Source organism: Triturus cristatus, chromosome 3_1 (genome assembly GCF_964204655.1).
Source record: "Triturus cristatus chromosome 3_1, aTriCri1.1, whole genome shotgun sequence".
NCBI lineage: Eukaryota > Metazoa > Chordata > Amphibia > Caudata > Salamandridae > Triturus > Triturus cristatus.
Window position 1 is genome coordinate 69,849,995 of NC_140583.1, and position 15,105 is coordinate 69,865,099.

Genomic DNA, 15,105 nt, shown 5'->3' on the forward strand with positions numbered 1-15,105 from the left:
TTATAAATAGCTCTCTCTTGTCTATTTGGCGCATGCCCAGACTTGACCACATCTGTTATAATTAGCCTTGCTTGACCATGTGTTTCGCGGACTCAAGAAGTGTGTTGGCTCCGCCTATGTATTGATTCAGTATCGAGAATGACCATAAATGGTAATGTTCTTCGGCCTCATGTTGTATCCACCCACTTATGAGCCCCTCTGGTGTGTATAAAAGGGGACTGTGTACGCAAGTTCTTTGTGCTACTCTATGCAATGCTGAAGGGTATTGTATGGATTGTAGGACCACCCTTAAGGGTTAATAAACCTTGTTTTTGTACTTTGCAGTTTCCGTGCCAACTTCCTTATAGATTTCGTTACAGGAGAGCGAACCCTTGTGCCTTGCGGGCCTAGCTGGGGCCTGTACACATCACCGGGCTCTGGGTCACTTGACCGTCCGAGCTCCGTCCCCTCTGCCCCACCAGCTGTGTGTGAAGAGAGAGCACGTATGCCCAACACCCTCCACATCAATCGGTGAAACCTAGTGTTGGAATGAAGTATGGGTGCGACCAAACAAAGGAAGTGCAAAGTGCGAGTTATTAGCAGAAAGGTAAAAAAACACTTTCAGTTGCTCTGCTATATATTAAAAAAAGGTCGTAGTTTTCAAATTAAAAAGTTAGTGCTTGGTTAGTGTCTGCTAAGGAAGGCTTACATAGATGTCTCCAAATCTCTAAGACTGCGCGCGTCCGCTGTGTGTGAAGAATGGCATTGGCTTTAAGTAGAGAGCCGCGCTCTGGGTCATGTGACCGTCCGAGCTCCGCCCCCTCTAGCTTCACCAGCTGTGTGTGACGATTGAGCACGTACGCCCAACACCCTCGACATCAATCGGGGAAACCCCGCAGTGGAACAAGGTGTGGACGCGACCAAACATAGGAAGTGCAAAGTGCGAGTTATCAGCAGGAAGGTAAAAAACAATTTCAGTTGCTTTGCTAAATATTAAAACAAAGGTCGTAGTTTTCAAATTAAAAAGTTAGCGCTTGGTTAGTGTCTGCTAAGCAAGAGTTAGATAGATGTCACCAAAACTCTAAGACTGCACGCGTCTGCTGCCTGTGAAGAATGGCATTGGCTTTAAGTAGAGAGCCGGGCTCTGGGTAATGTGACCGTCCGAGCTCTGCCCCATCTAGCCCCACCAGCTGTGTGTGACGAGACAGCATGTATGCCCAAAACCCTCCACATCAATCGGTGAAAAAAAGCGCATTGAAACGAATTGTGGGTGCGACCAAGCAAAGGAAGTCCAAAGTGCGAGTGATCAACAGGAAGGTAAGAAACAATTTCAGTTGTTTTGCTATATAATAAAACAAAGGTCGTAGTTTTCAAATTAAAAAGTTAGTGCTTGGTTAGTGTCTGCTAAGCAAGGCTTACATAGATGTCACCAAATCTCTAAGACTGCACGCGTCCGCTGCGTGTGAAGAATGGCATTGGTTTTAAGTAGAGAGCTGGGCTCTGGGTCATGTGACCCTCCGAGCTCCGCCCCCTCTATCCCCACCAGCTGTGTGTGGCGAGAGACCATGTACGCCCAACACCCTCTATATCAATCGGGGAAACCCCGCAGTGGAACGAGGTGTGGGCGCGACCAAACAAAGGAAGTGCAAAGTGAGAGTTATCAGCAGGAAGGTAAAAAAGTATTTCAGTTGCTTTGCTAAATATTAAAACAAAGATCGTAGTTTTCAAATTAAAAAGTTAGCGCCTGGTTATTGTCTGCTAAGCAAGAGTTACATAGATGTCACCAAATCTCTAAGAATGTGCGCGTCTGCTGCGCGTAAAGAATGTCATTGGCTTTAAGTAGAGAGCAGGGCTCTTGGTCAAGTGAAACTCCTGAAATAAAGGTTGTGCCTGGTCGTGGGGGAGATAAGTATTTCTTTAGGTTACCCTCACACACCCTAGTGGTGTCATGCTTCATCATCGGGTCACCCAGACCCCTAGAAGTCCGGGTGGGCTCGACCACAGTGTTGGGAGTGCTTTTAATATGTTAAAGACAGAGGGGGTTAACTAAATAAAATACCTCAGGCAGATCCCCAGTTTCCCTTTATTTTTGGGTCTGTCTGGGTAATTAAAATAGATAAAAGTGGGTCTTATAGGAGTGTAATGGTCCTAGGACCCTAGTGCCGACATGTTTAAGTCCAAAAAAGAGGCCAAAAAATGGTCCAGGACTTTCTTCAGGGCAAGGATGTAACTCCCCTATGTGAGTGAAATTACTGGGATGGGGTGTCCCTATCCTGTCAGTATGGTGGGGGCAGAGTAGCTGCTCCACGTGATATTACGTAAGAGTGGGTGTGTGTCAACTGCCAGGCTCCATCCAATTCGGGGAGGTTGACTGCATCTCACAACAATTTCAGTTGCTTTGCTATATAATAAAACAAAGGTAGTAGTTTTCAAAGTAAAAAGTTAGCGATTTATTAGTGTCTGCTAAGGAAGGCTTACATAGATGTCACCAAATCTTTAAGACAGCGCGCGTCCGCTGCGTGTGAAGAATGGCATTGGCTTTATGTAGAGAGCCGGGCTCTGGGTGATGTGAGGGTCCGAGCTCCGCTCCCTCTAGCTCCACAAGCTGTGTGTGATGAGAGAGAGCACGTACGCCCAACACCCTCCACATCAATCAGGGAAACCATGCGTTGGAACTAGGTGTGGGCGGGACTAAACAAAGGAAGTGTAAAGTGAGAGTTATCAGCAGGAAGGTAAAGAACTATTTCAGTTGCTTTGCTAAATATTAAAACAAAGGTCGTAGTTTTCAAATTAAAAAGTAAGCGCTTGGTTAGAGTCTGCTAAGCAAGAGTTACATATATTTCATCAAATCTCTAAGACTGCACGCGTCTGCTGCGCGTGAAGAATGGCATTGGCTTTAAGTACAGAGCCGGGCTCTGGGTCATGTGACCGTCCGAGCTCCGCCCCATCTAGCCGCACCAACTGTGTGTGACGAGAGAGCAAGTATGCCAAACACGCTCCACATCAATCGGTGAAACCCCGCGTTGGAACGAAGTGTGGGTGCGACCAAACAAAGGAAGTCTAAAGTGCGAGCTATCAGCAGGAAGATAAAAAACAATTTCAGTTGCTTTGCTATATATTAAAACAAAGGTCGTAGTTTTCAAATTAAAAAGTTATCGCTTGGTTAGTGTCTGCTAAGCAAGGCTTACATAGATGTCACCAAATATTTAAGACTGTGCGCGTCCGCTGCGCGTGAAGAATGGCATTGGCTTTAAGTAGAGAGCCGGGCTCTGGGTTATGTGACCGTCCGAGCTCAGCCCCAGCTAGCCCCACCAGCTGTGTGTGACGAGAGAGAGCAAGTACCCCCAACACCCTCCACATCAATAGGGGAAAACCCGCGGTGGAACGAGGTGTGGGCGCGACCAAACAAAGGAAATGCAAAGTGTGAGTTATCAGCAGGAAGGTAAAAAGCCATATCAGTTGCTTTGCTAAATATGAAAAAAAAGGTTGTAGTTTTCAATTTAAAAAGTTAGCGCTTGGTTAGTGTCTGCTAAGCAAGACTGACATAGATGTCACCAAATCTCTAAGACTGCATGCATCCGCTGCGAGTTGAGAATGGCATTGGCTTTAAGTAGAGTGAGGGGCTCTGTGTCATGTGACCATCTGAGCTCCGTCCCTTCTAGCCCCACCAGCTGTGTGTGACGAGAGAGCAGGTACGCCCAACACCTACAACATCAATCGGGGAATCCCCGTGGTGGTACGTGGTGTGGGTGTGACCATACAAAGGAAGTGCAAAGTGCGAGTTATCAACTAGAAGGTAAAAAACAATTTCAGTTGCTTTCTTAAATATTAAAACAAAGGTCGCAGTTTTTGAATTAAAAAGTTATCGCTTGGTTAGTGTCTGCTAAGCAAGGCTTACGTAGATGTCACCCAATATTTAAGACTGTGCGCGTCCGCTGCGCGTGAAGAATGGCATTGGCTTTAAGTAGAGAGCCGGGCTCTGGGTTATGTGACCGTCCGAGCTCAGCCCCTGCTAGCCCCACCAGCTGTGTGTGACGAGAGAGAGCAAGTACCCCCAACACCCTCCACATCAATAGGGGAAAACCCGCGGTGGAACGAGGTGTGGGCGCGACCAAACAAAGGAAATGCAAAGTGGAGTTATCAGCAGGAAGGTAAAAAGCCATATCAGTTGCTTTGCTAAATATTAAAAAAAAGGTTGTAGTTTTCAATTTAAAAAGTTAGCGCTTGGTTAGTGTCTGCTAAGCAAGACTGACATAGATGTCACCAAATCTCTAAGACTGCATGCATCCGCTGCGAGTTGAGAATGGCATTGGCTTTAAGTAGAGTGAGGGGCTCTGTGTCATGTGACCGTCTGAGCTCCGTCCCTTCTAGCCCCACCAGCTGTGTGTGACGAGAGAGCAGGTACGCCCAACACCTACAACATCAATCGGGGAATCCCCGTGGTGGTACGTGGTGTGGGTGTGACCATACAAAGGAAGTGCAAAGTGCGAGTTATCAACTAGAAGGTAAAAAACAATTTCAGTTGCTTTCTTAAATATTAAAACAAAGGTCGCAGTTTTTGAATTAAAAAGTTAGCGCTTGGTTAGTGTCTGCTTTGCAAGACTTACATAGTTGTCACCAAATCTCTAAGACTGCGAGCGCCCTCTGCCCATGGAGAATGGCATTGGCTTTAAGTAGAGAGCCGGGCTCTGGGTCATGTGACCGTCCGAGCTCCACCCCATCAAGCCCCACCAGCTGTGTTTGACAAGAGAGCACGTATGCGCAACACCCTCCACATCAATCAGTGAAACCCAGTGTTGGAATGAAGTATGGGTGCGACCAAACAAAGGAAGTGCAAAGTGCGAGTTATCAGTAGGAAGGTAAAAAACAATTTCAGTTGCTTTGCTAAATATTAAAACAAAGGTCGCAGTTTTCGAATTTAAAAGTTAGCGCTTGGTTAGTGTCTGCTAAGCAAGACTTACATAGATGTCACCAAATCTCTAAGACTGCGCGCGTCCGCTGTGCGTGAAGAATGGCATTGACTTTAAGTAGAGAGACGGGCTCTGGGTCATGTGACTGTCTGAGCTCCGCACCTTGTAGCCCCACCAGCTGTGTTGGACAAGAGACCATGTTCGCCCAACACTCTCCAAATCAATCGGAGAAACCCCGCAGTGGAACGAGGTGTGGGCGCGACCAAACAAAGGAAGTGCAAAGTGCGAGTTATCAGCAGGAAGGTAAAAATACTATTTCATTTGCTTTGCCAAATATTAAAACAAAGGTCATAGTTTTCAAGTTAAAAAGTTAGCGCTTGGTTAGTGTCTGCTAAGCAAGAGTTACATAGATGTCACCAAATCTCTAAGACTGCGCGCGTCTGCTGCGCGTGAAGAATGGCATTGGCTTTAAGTAGAGAATCAGGCTCTGGGTCATCTGACCGTCCGAGCTCCGCCCTATCTAGCACTACCAGCTGTATGTGACAAGAGAGCACATATGCCCAACACACTCCACATCAATCAGTGAAACCCCGCGGTGGAACGAGGTGTCGGTGTGACCAAACAAAGGAAGTCCGAAGTGCGAGTTATCAGCAGGAAGGTAAAAAACAATTTCAGTTGCTTTGCTAAATATTAAAACAAAGGTCGTAGTTTTCAAATTAGAAAGTTAGCGCTTGGGTAGTGTCTGCTAAGCAAGAGTTACATAGATGTCACCAAATCTCTAAGACTGCGTGCGTCCGCTGCGTGTGAAGAATGGTATTGGCTTTAAGTAGAGAGCCGGGCTCTGGGTCATGTGACCGTCCGTTCTCTGCCCCATCTAGCCCCACCAGCTGTGTGTGATGAGAAAGCACGTACGCCCAACACCCTCCACATCAATCGGTGAAACCCCGCAGTGGAACGAAGTGTGGATGCGACCAAGGAAAGGCAGTGCAAAGTGTGAGTTATCAGCAGTAAGGTAAAAAACAATTTCAGTTGCTTTGATATATATTAAAACAAAGGTTGTAGTTTTCAAATTAAAAAGTTAGCACTTGGTTAGTGTCTCCTAAGCAAGGCTTACATAGATGTCACCAAATCTCTAAGACTGAGCGCGTCCGCTGCGCGTGAAGAATGGCATTGGCCTTAAGTAGAATGCCCGGGCTCTGGGTCATGTGACCGTCCGAGTTCCGCCCCTCTACCCCCACCAGCTGTGTGACGAGTGAGCACGTACGCCCAATACCCTCCATATCAAGCGGGGAAACCCGGCAGTGGAACGAGGTGTGGGCGCGACCAAACAAAGGATGTGCAAAGTGCGAGTTATCAGCAGGAAGGTAAAAAACAATTTCAGTTGCTTTGCTATATATTAAAACAAAGGTCGTAGTTTCCAAATTAAAAAGTTAGTGCTTGGTTAGTGTCTGCTAAGCAAGGCTTACGTAGATGTCACCAAATCTCTAAGACTACGCGCGTACGCTGCGTGTGAAGAATGGTATTGGCTTTAAGTAGAGAGACGGGCTCTGTGTCATGTGACCGTCCGAGCTCTGCCCCCTCTAGCCCCACCAGCTGTGTGTGACAAGAGAGACCATGTACACCCAACACCCTCCACATCAATCGGGGAAACCCTGCAGTGGAACGAGGTGTGGGCGCGATCAAACAATGGAAGTGCAAAGTGCGAGTTATCAACAGGAAGGGAAAAAACTATTTCAGTTGCTTTGCTAAATATTAAAACAAAGGTCGTAGTTTTCAAATTAGAAAGTTAGCGCTTGGGTAGTGTCTGCTAAGCAAGAGTTACATAGATGTCACCAAATCTCTAAGACTGCGCGCGTCCGCTGCGTGTGAAGAATGGTATTGGCTTTAAGTAGAGAGCCGGGCTCTGGGTCATGTGACCGTCCGAGCTCTGCTCCCTCTAGCCCTACCAGCAGTGTGTGACGAGAGAGCACGTACGCCCAACACCCTCCACATCAATCGGGAAAACGCAGCATTGGAACGAAGAGTGGGTGTGACCAAACAAAGGAAGTGCAAAGTGCAAGTTATCAGCAGGAAGGTAAAAAACAATTTCAGTTGCTTTGCTATATATTAAAACAAAGGTCGTAGTTTCCAAATTAAAAAGTTAGTGCTTGGTTAGTGTCTGCTAAGCAAGGCTTACATAGATGTCACCAAATCTCTAAGACTGCACGCGTCCGCTGTGCGTGAAGAATGGCATTGGCTTTAAGTAGAGAGCCGGGCTATGGGTCATGTGACTGTCCGAGCTCCACCCCCTCTAGCTCCAACAACTGTGTATGACGATTGAGCACGTACGCTCAACACCCTCCACATCAATCGGGGAAACCCTGCAGTGGAACGAGGTGTGGGCGCGACCAAACAATGGAAGTGCAAAGTGCGAGTTATCAGCAGGAAGGGAAAAAACTATTTCAGTTGCTTTGCTAAATATTAAAACAAAGGTCGTAGTTTTCAAATTAGAAAGTTAGCGCTTGGGTAGTGTCTGCTAAGCAAGAGTTACATAGATGTCACCAAATCTCTAAGACTGCGCGCGTCCGCTGTGTGTGAAGAATGGTTTTGGCTTTAAGTAGAGAGCCGGGCTCTGGGTCATGTGACCGTCCGTTCTCTGCCCCATCTAGCCCCACCAGCTGTGTGTGATGAGAGAGAACGTACGCCCAACACCCTCCACATCAATCGGTGAAACAAAGTGTGGATGCGACCAAAGAAAGGAAGTGCAAAGTGCGAGTTATCACCCGGAAGGTTAAAAACAATTTCAGTTGCTTTGATATATATTAAAACAAAGGTCGTAGTTTTCAAATTAAGAAGTTAGCGCTTTGTTAGTGTCTGCTAAGCAAGGATTACATAGATGTCACCAAATATCTAAGACTGCGCGCGTCCGCTGCGTGTGAAGAATGGCATTGGCTTTAAGTAGAGAGCCGGGCTCTGGGTCATGTGACCATCCGAGCTCCCCCCCTCTAGGCCCACAAGCTGTGTTTGATGAGAGCATGTACGCCCAACACCCTCCACATCAATCGAGGAAACACCACGGTGGAACGAGGTTTGGGCGCGACCAAACAAAGGAAGTGCTAAGTGCGAGTTATTAGCAGGAAGGTAAAAAACAATTTCAGTTGCTTTGCTATATATTAAAACAAAGGTCGTAGTTTTCAAATTAAACGGTTGGTGCTTGGTTAGTATCTGCTAAGCAATGCTTACATATATGTCACAAAATCTCTAAGACTGCGCACATCCGCTGCATGTGAAGAATGGCATTGGCTTTATGTAGGGAGCCGGGCTCTCCGTCAAGTGACCGTCTGAGCTCTGCCCCCTCTAGCCCCACCAGCTGTGTGTGACAAGAGAGAGCACATACGCCCAACACCCTCCACATCAATCGGGGAAACCCCATGGAGGAGCGAGGTGTGGGCGCGACCAAACAAAGGAAGTGCAAAGTGTGAGTTATCAGCAGGAAGATAAAAAACAAGTTCAGTTGCTTTGCTAAATATCAAAACAAAGGTCGTAGTTTTCAAATTAAAAAGTTTGTGCTTGGTTAGTGTCTGCTAAGAAAGACTTACATAGATTTCACCAAATCTCTAATACTGCGTGCGTCTGCTGTGCGTGAAGAATAGTATTGGCTTTAAGTAGAGAGCCGGGCTCTGGGTCATGTGACCGTCCGCGCTCCGTCCCCCCTAGCCCCACCAGCTGTGTGTGACGAGAGAGAGCATGTACGCCCAACAACCTCCACATCAATCGGGGAAACCCCATTGTGGAATGAGGTGTGGGCTGGACCAAAACAAAGGAAGTGCAAAGTGCGAGTTATCAGCAGGAAGGTAAAAAACAATTTCAGTTGCTTTGATAAATATTAAAACAAAGGTCGTAGTTTTCAAATTAAAAAATTAGCGCTTGGTTAGTGTCTGCTAAGCAAGGATTACATAGATGTCACCAAATATCTAAGACTGCGCGCGTCCGCTGCGTGTGAAGAATGGCATTGGCTTTAAGTAGAGAGCCGGGCTCTGGGTCATGGGACCATCCGAGCTCCGCCACATCTAGCCCCACCAGCTGTGTGTGACGAGAGCATGTACTGAGTCCCAACACCCTATACATCAATCGTGGAAACCCCGCAGTGGAACGAGTTGTGGGCGCGACCAAACAAAGGAAGTGAAAAGTGCGAGTTATCAGCGGGAAGGTAAAATCAATTTCAGTTGTTTTGCTATATATTAAAACAGAGGTCGTAGTTTTCTAATTAAAATGTTAGTGCTTGGTTAGTGTCTGCTAAGCAAGGCTAACATAGATGTCAACAAATCTCTAAGACTGTGCGCGTCCGCTGCATGTGAAGAATGGTATTAGCTTTAAGTAGAGAGCAGAGCTCTGGTTCATTTGACCGTCCGAGCTCTGCCCCCTCTAGCCCTACCAGCTGTGTGTGACGAGAGAGCACGTACGCCCAACACCCTCCACATCAATCGGGGAAACGCAGCATTGGAACGAAGAGTGGGTGTGACCAAACAAAGGAAGTGCAAAGTGCAAGTTATCAGCAGGAAGGTAAAAAACAATTTCAGCTGCTTTGCTATATATTAAAACAAAGGCCGCAGTTTTCAAATGAAAAAGTTAGCACCTGGTTAGTGTCTGCTAAGCAAGGCTTACATAGATGTCACCAAATCTCTAAGACTGCACGCGTCCGCTGTGCGTGAAGAATGGCATTGGCTTTAAGTAGAGAGCCGGGCTATGGGTCATGTGACTGTCCGAGCTCCACCCCCTCTAGCTCCAACAACTGTGTATGACGATTGAGCACGTACGCCCAACACCCTCCATACCAATCGGGGAAACCCTGCAGTGAAATGAGGTGTGGGCGCGACCAAACAAAGAAAGTGCAAAGTGCGTGTTATCAGCAGGAAGGTAAAAAACAATTTCAGTTACTTTGCTATATATTAAAACAAAGGTCGTAGTTTTCAAATTAATATTTAGTGCTTGGTTAGTGTCTGCTAAGCAAGGCTTACATAGATGTCACCAAAGCTCTAAGACTGGACGCGTCCACTGCGTTTGAAGAATGGCATTGGCTTTAAGTAGAGAGCCGGGCTATGGGTCATGTGACTGTCCGAGCTCCACCCCCTCTAGCTCCAACAACTGTGTATGACGATTGAGCACGTACGCCCAACACCCTCCATACCAATCGGGGAAACCCCGCAGTGAAATGAGGTGTGGGCGCGACCAAACAAAGAAAGTGCAAAGTGCGTGTTATCAGCAGGAAGGTAAAAAACAATTTCAGTTGCTTTGCTATATATTAAAACAAAGGTCGTAGTTTTAAAATTAAACAGTTGGTGCTTGGTTAGTATCTGCTAAGCAAGACTTACATAGATGTCACCAAATCTCTAAGACTGCGTGCGTCTGCTGCGTGTGAAGAATTGCATTGGCTTTAAGTAGAGAGCCGGGCTCTGGTTCATGTGACCATCCGATCTCCGCTCCCTCTAGCCCCACCAGCTGTGTGTGACGAGAGACCATGTACGCCCAACACCCTCTAAATTAATCGGGGAAACCACGCAGTGGAACGAGGTGTGAGCGCGACCAACCAAAGGAAGTGCAAAGTGCGATTTATCAGCAGGAAGGTAAAAAGTGTTTCAGTTGCTTTGCTAAATATTAAAACAAAGGTCGTAGCTTTCAAATTAATAAGTTAGCGCTTGGTTAGTGTCTGCTAAGCAAGACTTACATAGATTTCACCAAATCTCTAAGACTGCGTGCGTCTGCTGCGCGTGAAGAATGGCATTGGCTTTAAGTAGAGAGCCAGGATCTGGGTCATGTGACCATACGAGCTCCGCCACATCTAGCCCCACCAGCTGTGTGTGACAAGAGCATGTACGCCCAACACCCTCTACATCAATCGGGGAAACCCCGCAGTGGAACGAGTTGTGGGCGCGACCAAACAAAGGAAGTGAAAAGTGCGAGTTATCAGCAGGAAGGTAAAAAACTATTTCAGTTGCTTTGCTATATATTAAAACAAAGGTCATAGTTTTGAAATTAAAAAGTTAGTGCTTGGTTAGTGTCTGCTATGCAAGGCTAACATAGATGTCACCAAATCTCTAAGACTGTGCGCGTCCGCTGCGTGTGAAGAATGGCATTGGCTTTAAGTAGAGAGCCGGGCTCAGGGTCATGTGACCGTCCGAGCTCCGCCCCCTCTAGCCCCACCAGCTGTGTGTGACAAGAGAGACCATGTACGCCCAACATCCTCCAAATGAATCGGGGAGACCCCGCAGTCAAACGAGTTGTAGGCGCGACCAAACAAAGAAAGTGCAAAGTGCGAGTTATCAGCAGGAAGGTAGAAAACAATTTCAGTTTCTTTGCTATATATTAAAACAAAGGTCGTAGTTTTCAAATTAGAAAGTTAGCGCTTGGGTAGTGTCTGCTAAGCAAGAGTTACATAGATGTCACCAAATCTCTAAATCTGCGCGCGTCTGCTGCGCGTGAATAATGGCATTGGCTTCAAGTAGAGAGTCGGGCTCTGGGTCATGTGACCATCCGTTCTCTGCCCCATCTAGCCCCACCAGCTGTGTGTGATGAGAGAGCACGTACGCCCAACACCCTCCACATCAATCGGTGAAACCCCGTAGTGGAACGAAGTGAGGATGCGACCAAGGAAAGGCAGTGCAAAGTGCGAGTTATCAGCAGGAAGGTAAAAAACAATTTCAGTTGCTTTGATATATATTAAAACAAAGGTCGTAGTTTTCAAATTAAAAAGTTAGCACTTGGTTAGCGTCTCCTAAGCAAGAGTTACATAGATGTCACCAAATCTCTAAGACTGCGCGCGTCCGCTGCGTGTGAAGAATGGTTTTGGCTTTAAGTAGAGAGCCAGGCTCTGGGTCATGTGACCGTCCGTTCTCTGCCCCATCTAGCCCCACCAGCTGTGTGTGATGAGAGAGAACGTACGCCCAACACCCTCCACATCAATCGGTGAAACAAAGTGTGGATGCGACTGTTAGACGGACCGGGAGGGTCGGCCGAGGACAAGGGGAGAGGTCTCCGGGGAGAGCCGTCTCCAGCGATCGTACAGATAAATAACTTCCCCCCCACAGACAGACACCACACAAGGAGAAGATTTAGCGTTCTTTATAGGCAATTTCTTACGGTACGATGGAAGGTACAAGGAGGTCTGGACTCAGGGGTCCCCTCGATTCAAGTCTCTCAAGATGGGGAAAGGGGGTAGCGGGACAGTCTGGTTACCAGTCTGGTAGTTGAGGTGGTATGGTGGATAGCTCACAATCCTCGAGCTCGGTGTTCTAGCTGGGACGGGCCGCGGCAGCGCCAGCAGGTCCCGGTGAAGATGGTTGATACACGGTCCGCGGCAGCGCCAGCAGGTCCCGGAGAGATGGTCGATGCACGGTCCGCGGCAGCGCCAGCAGGTCCCGGTGAGGATGGTCGTTACAACGGGCCGCGGCAGCGCCAGCAGGTCCCGACGAGGATGGATGTTGCAGAAGGCCGCGGCAGCGCCAGCAGGCAGGACGATAGTTCACAAGATAGGGCTACGGCAGCGCCAGTAGTCCGTCAAGGCTGAGTTCTCTCGGTGTCTCTCGACTCCAGGATACAACTGCCGTCCTGCTCCGGAGCTGCCCTAGTTATAGGTCTGGCGCCCTTTGATGTCCGGACCCCCGCACTTGGAGGTCGGAGGGTCCGGGATGAAGGTGTCCAGACACCCAGCAGGGGGTGGAGCCAGCGCCTGGGGGAGCTGGAGGCGATCGGCACCTGGCGGGGGAGAGCCCTTGACGCTTCGTTCTCCCATTGACCTGCCAAGTGGTCCGCTCACCTCCTGGGTGGATGGTGGTGCCGGGATGCCGGGGTCGGCCAGGCCCAGGGTTAGGGTCGGGTGGAGGCCACGCGGCCTCGTGGCGCAGGGCCCAAGATGGCGGCTTGATCCGGCCGGGGGAGCCGGTGGTGGCTCGGTCCCGTGATACATGGAGGTCCGGGGGCAGGAGTTCCGTCGGGAGACGGAGTGCGGGTGATTCGTGTGGGTCACGCCTGGCGGGCCGGGGCTTAGGCCCTGTCATGCGGGGGGGAGCAAGCCCTTCGTGTGGCCTGTCCAACATGCGTCCCCCCCAGCTGAAGGCGGGGAGAGTCACCCATCTTCCTGGGGACTCTCCTCGTCGAGGCGGAAGAAGCGTGACAGGCCATCTGCGTTGGCGTGGTCTTGGCCCGGTCGGTGTTCCACGGTGAAGTCCATTCCCTGCAGGGAGATGGACCAGCGCAATAGTTTTGGGTTCTCCCCCCGCATCTGCATCAGCCACTGCAGGGGTCGATGGTCGGTTTGTACCCGGAAGTGGGTACCGAAGAGATAGGGCCGGAGCTTTTTGAGGGCCCACACCACTGCGAAGGCCTCCCTCTCGATTGTGCTCCAGCGCTGTTCTCGGGCCAGGAGACGTCTGCTGATGAAGGCCACCGGCTGGTCATGGCCCTCGGGGTTCAGTTGGGAAAGAACCGCTCCGATGCCGTGGTCGGAGGCGTCTGTCTGTACAATGAATTCCCGACTGTAATCGGGGGCCTGGAGCACAGGGGCGGTGCACAGGGCGGCCTTCAGCTTTTCGAAGGCTGCTTGACAGTCGGCGGTCCAGTTAATCCGCTTCGGCTGGTTTTTGGACGTGAGATCCGTGAGGGGCCCCACAATGCTGCCGTAGTCCCTCACGAACCGCCGGTAGTAGCCGGTGAGTCCCAAGAAGGCTCGGACCTCGGTCTGGGTGACGGGGGGCTGCCAGGACTGGATGGCAGCAATTTTAGGTTGCAGCGGGGCCACCAGCCCGCTTCCCACCTGGTGCCCGAGGTAGGTCACGGACCCTTGACCAATTTGGCATTTGCCAGCCTTAATCGTGAGGCCGGCCCGCTGGAGGGCCTGCAGGACCTCTTGGAGGTGGAGGAGGTGGTCGGACCAGTGGCGGCTGTACACCGCGATATCGTCCAGGTAGGCAGCGCTGAACTCCTCGAGCCCCGCCAAGACCTGGTTCACTAGACGTTGAAAAGTAGCGGGGGCATTCTTCATGCCGAAGGGCATGACCTTGAAGTGGTAGTGGCCATCGGGGGTAGAGAAGTCAGACCGTTCCTGAGCCCGGGGTGTGAGACCGATCTGCCAGTAGCCTGCTGTTAGGTCGAAGATGCTGAGATAGCGGGCGGCCCCCAGCCGGTCGATCAATTCATCTGCTCGGGGGATAGGATGAGCGTCGGTCCGGTTGACAGCGTTCAAGCCCCGGTAGTCGACGCAGAATCTCAGTTCAGGCGTGGTGCCGGGGGCAGCGGCTTTGGGGACCAGTACAACTGGGCTGGCCCAGGGGCTGTCCGAGGGCTCGATGACCCCGATCGTGAGCATTTTGGCCACTTCCTCTTGGATGCAGGCCCGTACCCGATCTGGCACGCGGTAGGCCCGGTGTCGGACAGGGGGACTGTCCCCGGTGTCCACGTCGTGCAAGCACCAAGGGGTGATCCCGGGGGTGAGGGAGAACAGTGTAGCGAACCGCAGTAGGAGGTCCCGGCAGCCCTGGCGTTGCTCTGGGGTGAGGGCATCGGAGAGCCGGACCCCGTCCACGGAACCGTCGTTCTCCTGAGTCTTCAGGAGATCCGGGAGGGGTTCGGAGTCTTCCTCCGCCCCACTGTCCGTAGCCATCAGGAGGCTGAGTTCTGAGCGCACAAAGTGTGGTTTGAGTCTGTTGGTGTGGAGGACCCGAAGGGGGTTCCGGGGGGTCCCAATGTCGATGAGGTAAGTGACGGGGCTTTTGCGCTCGACCACTTTGAAGGGCCCCGTCCACTTATCTTGCAAGGCACATGGTTCGGTGGGGGACATCACCCACACTTGTTGACCAGGTTCGAACTCGACGGAGGAGGCATTGTGATCGTACCATTTTTTCATGTCCTCCTGACTGGCCTCGAGGTTCGCTTTTGCCATCTCCCTGAAGCGTCGGGTCTGGTTGCGGAGGGCCAGGAGGTACTTGAAGACATCTGGAGGGGTCTTTAGGGGGGCCATCTCCCAACCTTCTTTGACTAGGCTGAGGGGCCCTCGCACAGGGTGCCCGTACAGGAGTTCGAAAGGGCTAAAGCCGAGGGACTTCTGGGGAACTTCTCGATAGGCGAAGAGGAGGCACAGGAGTAGTACATCCCACTGGCGACGGAGGGGCTCTTCCAATCCCCCAATCATCCCCTTGAGGGTGCGGTTGAATCGCTCCACTAGTCCGTTCCCTTGTGGGTGATA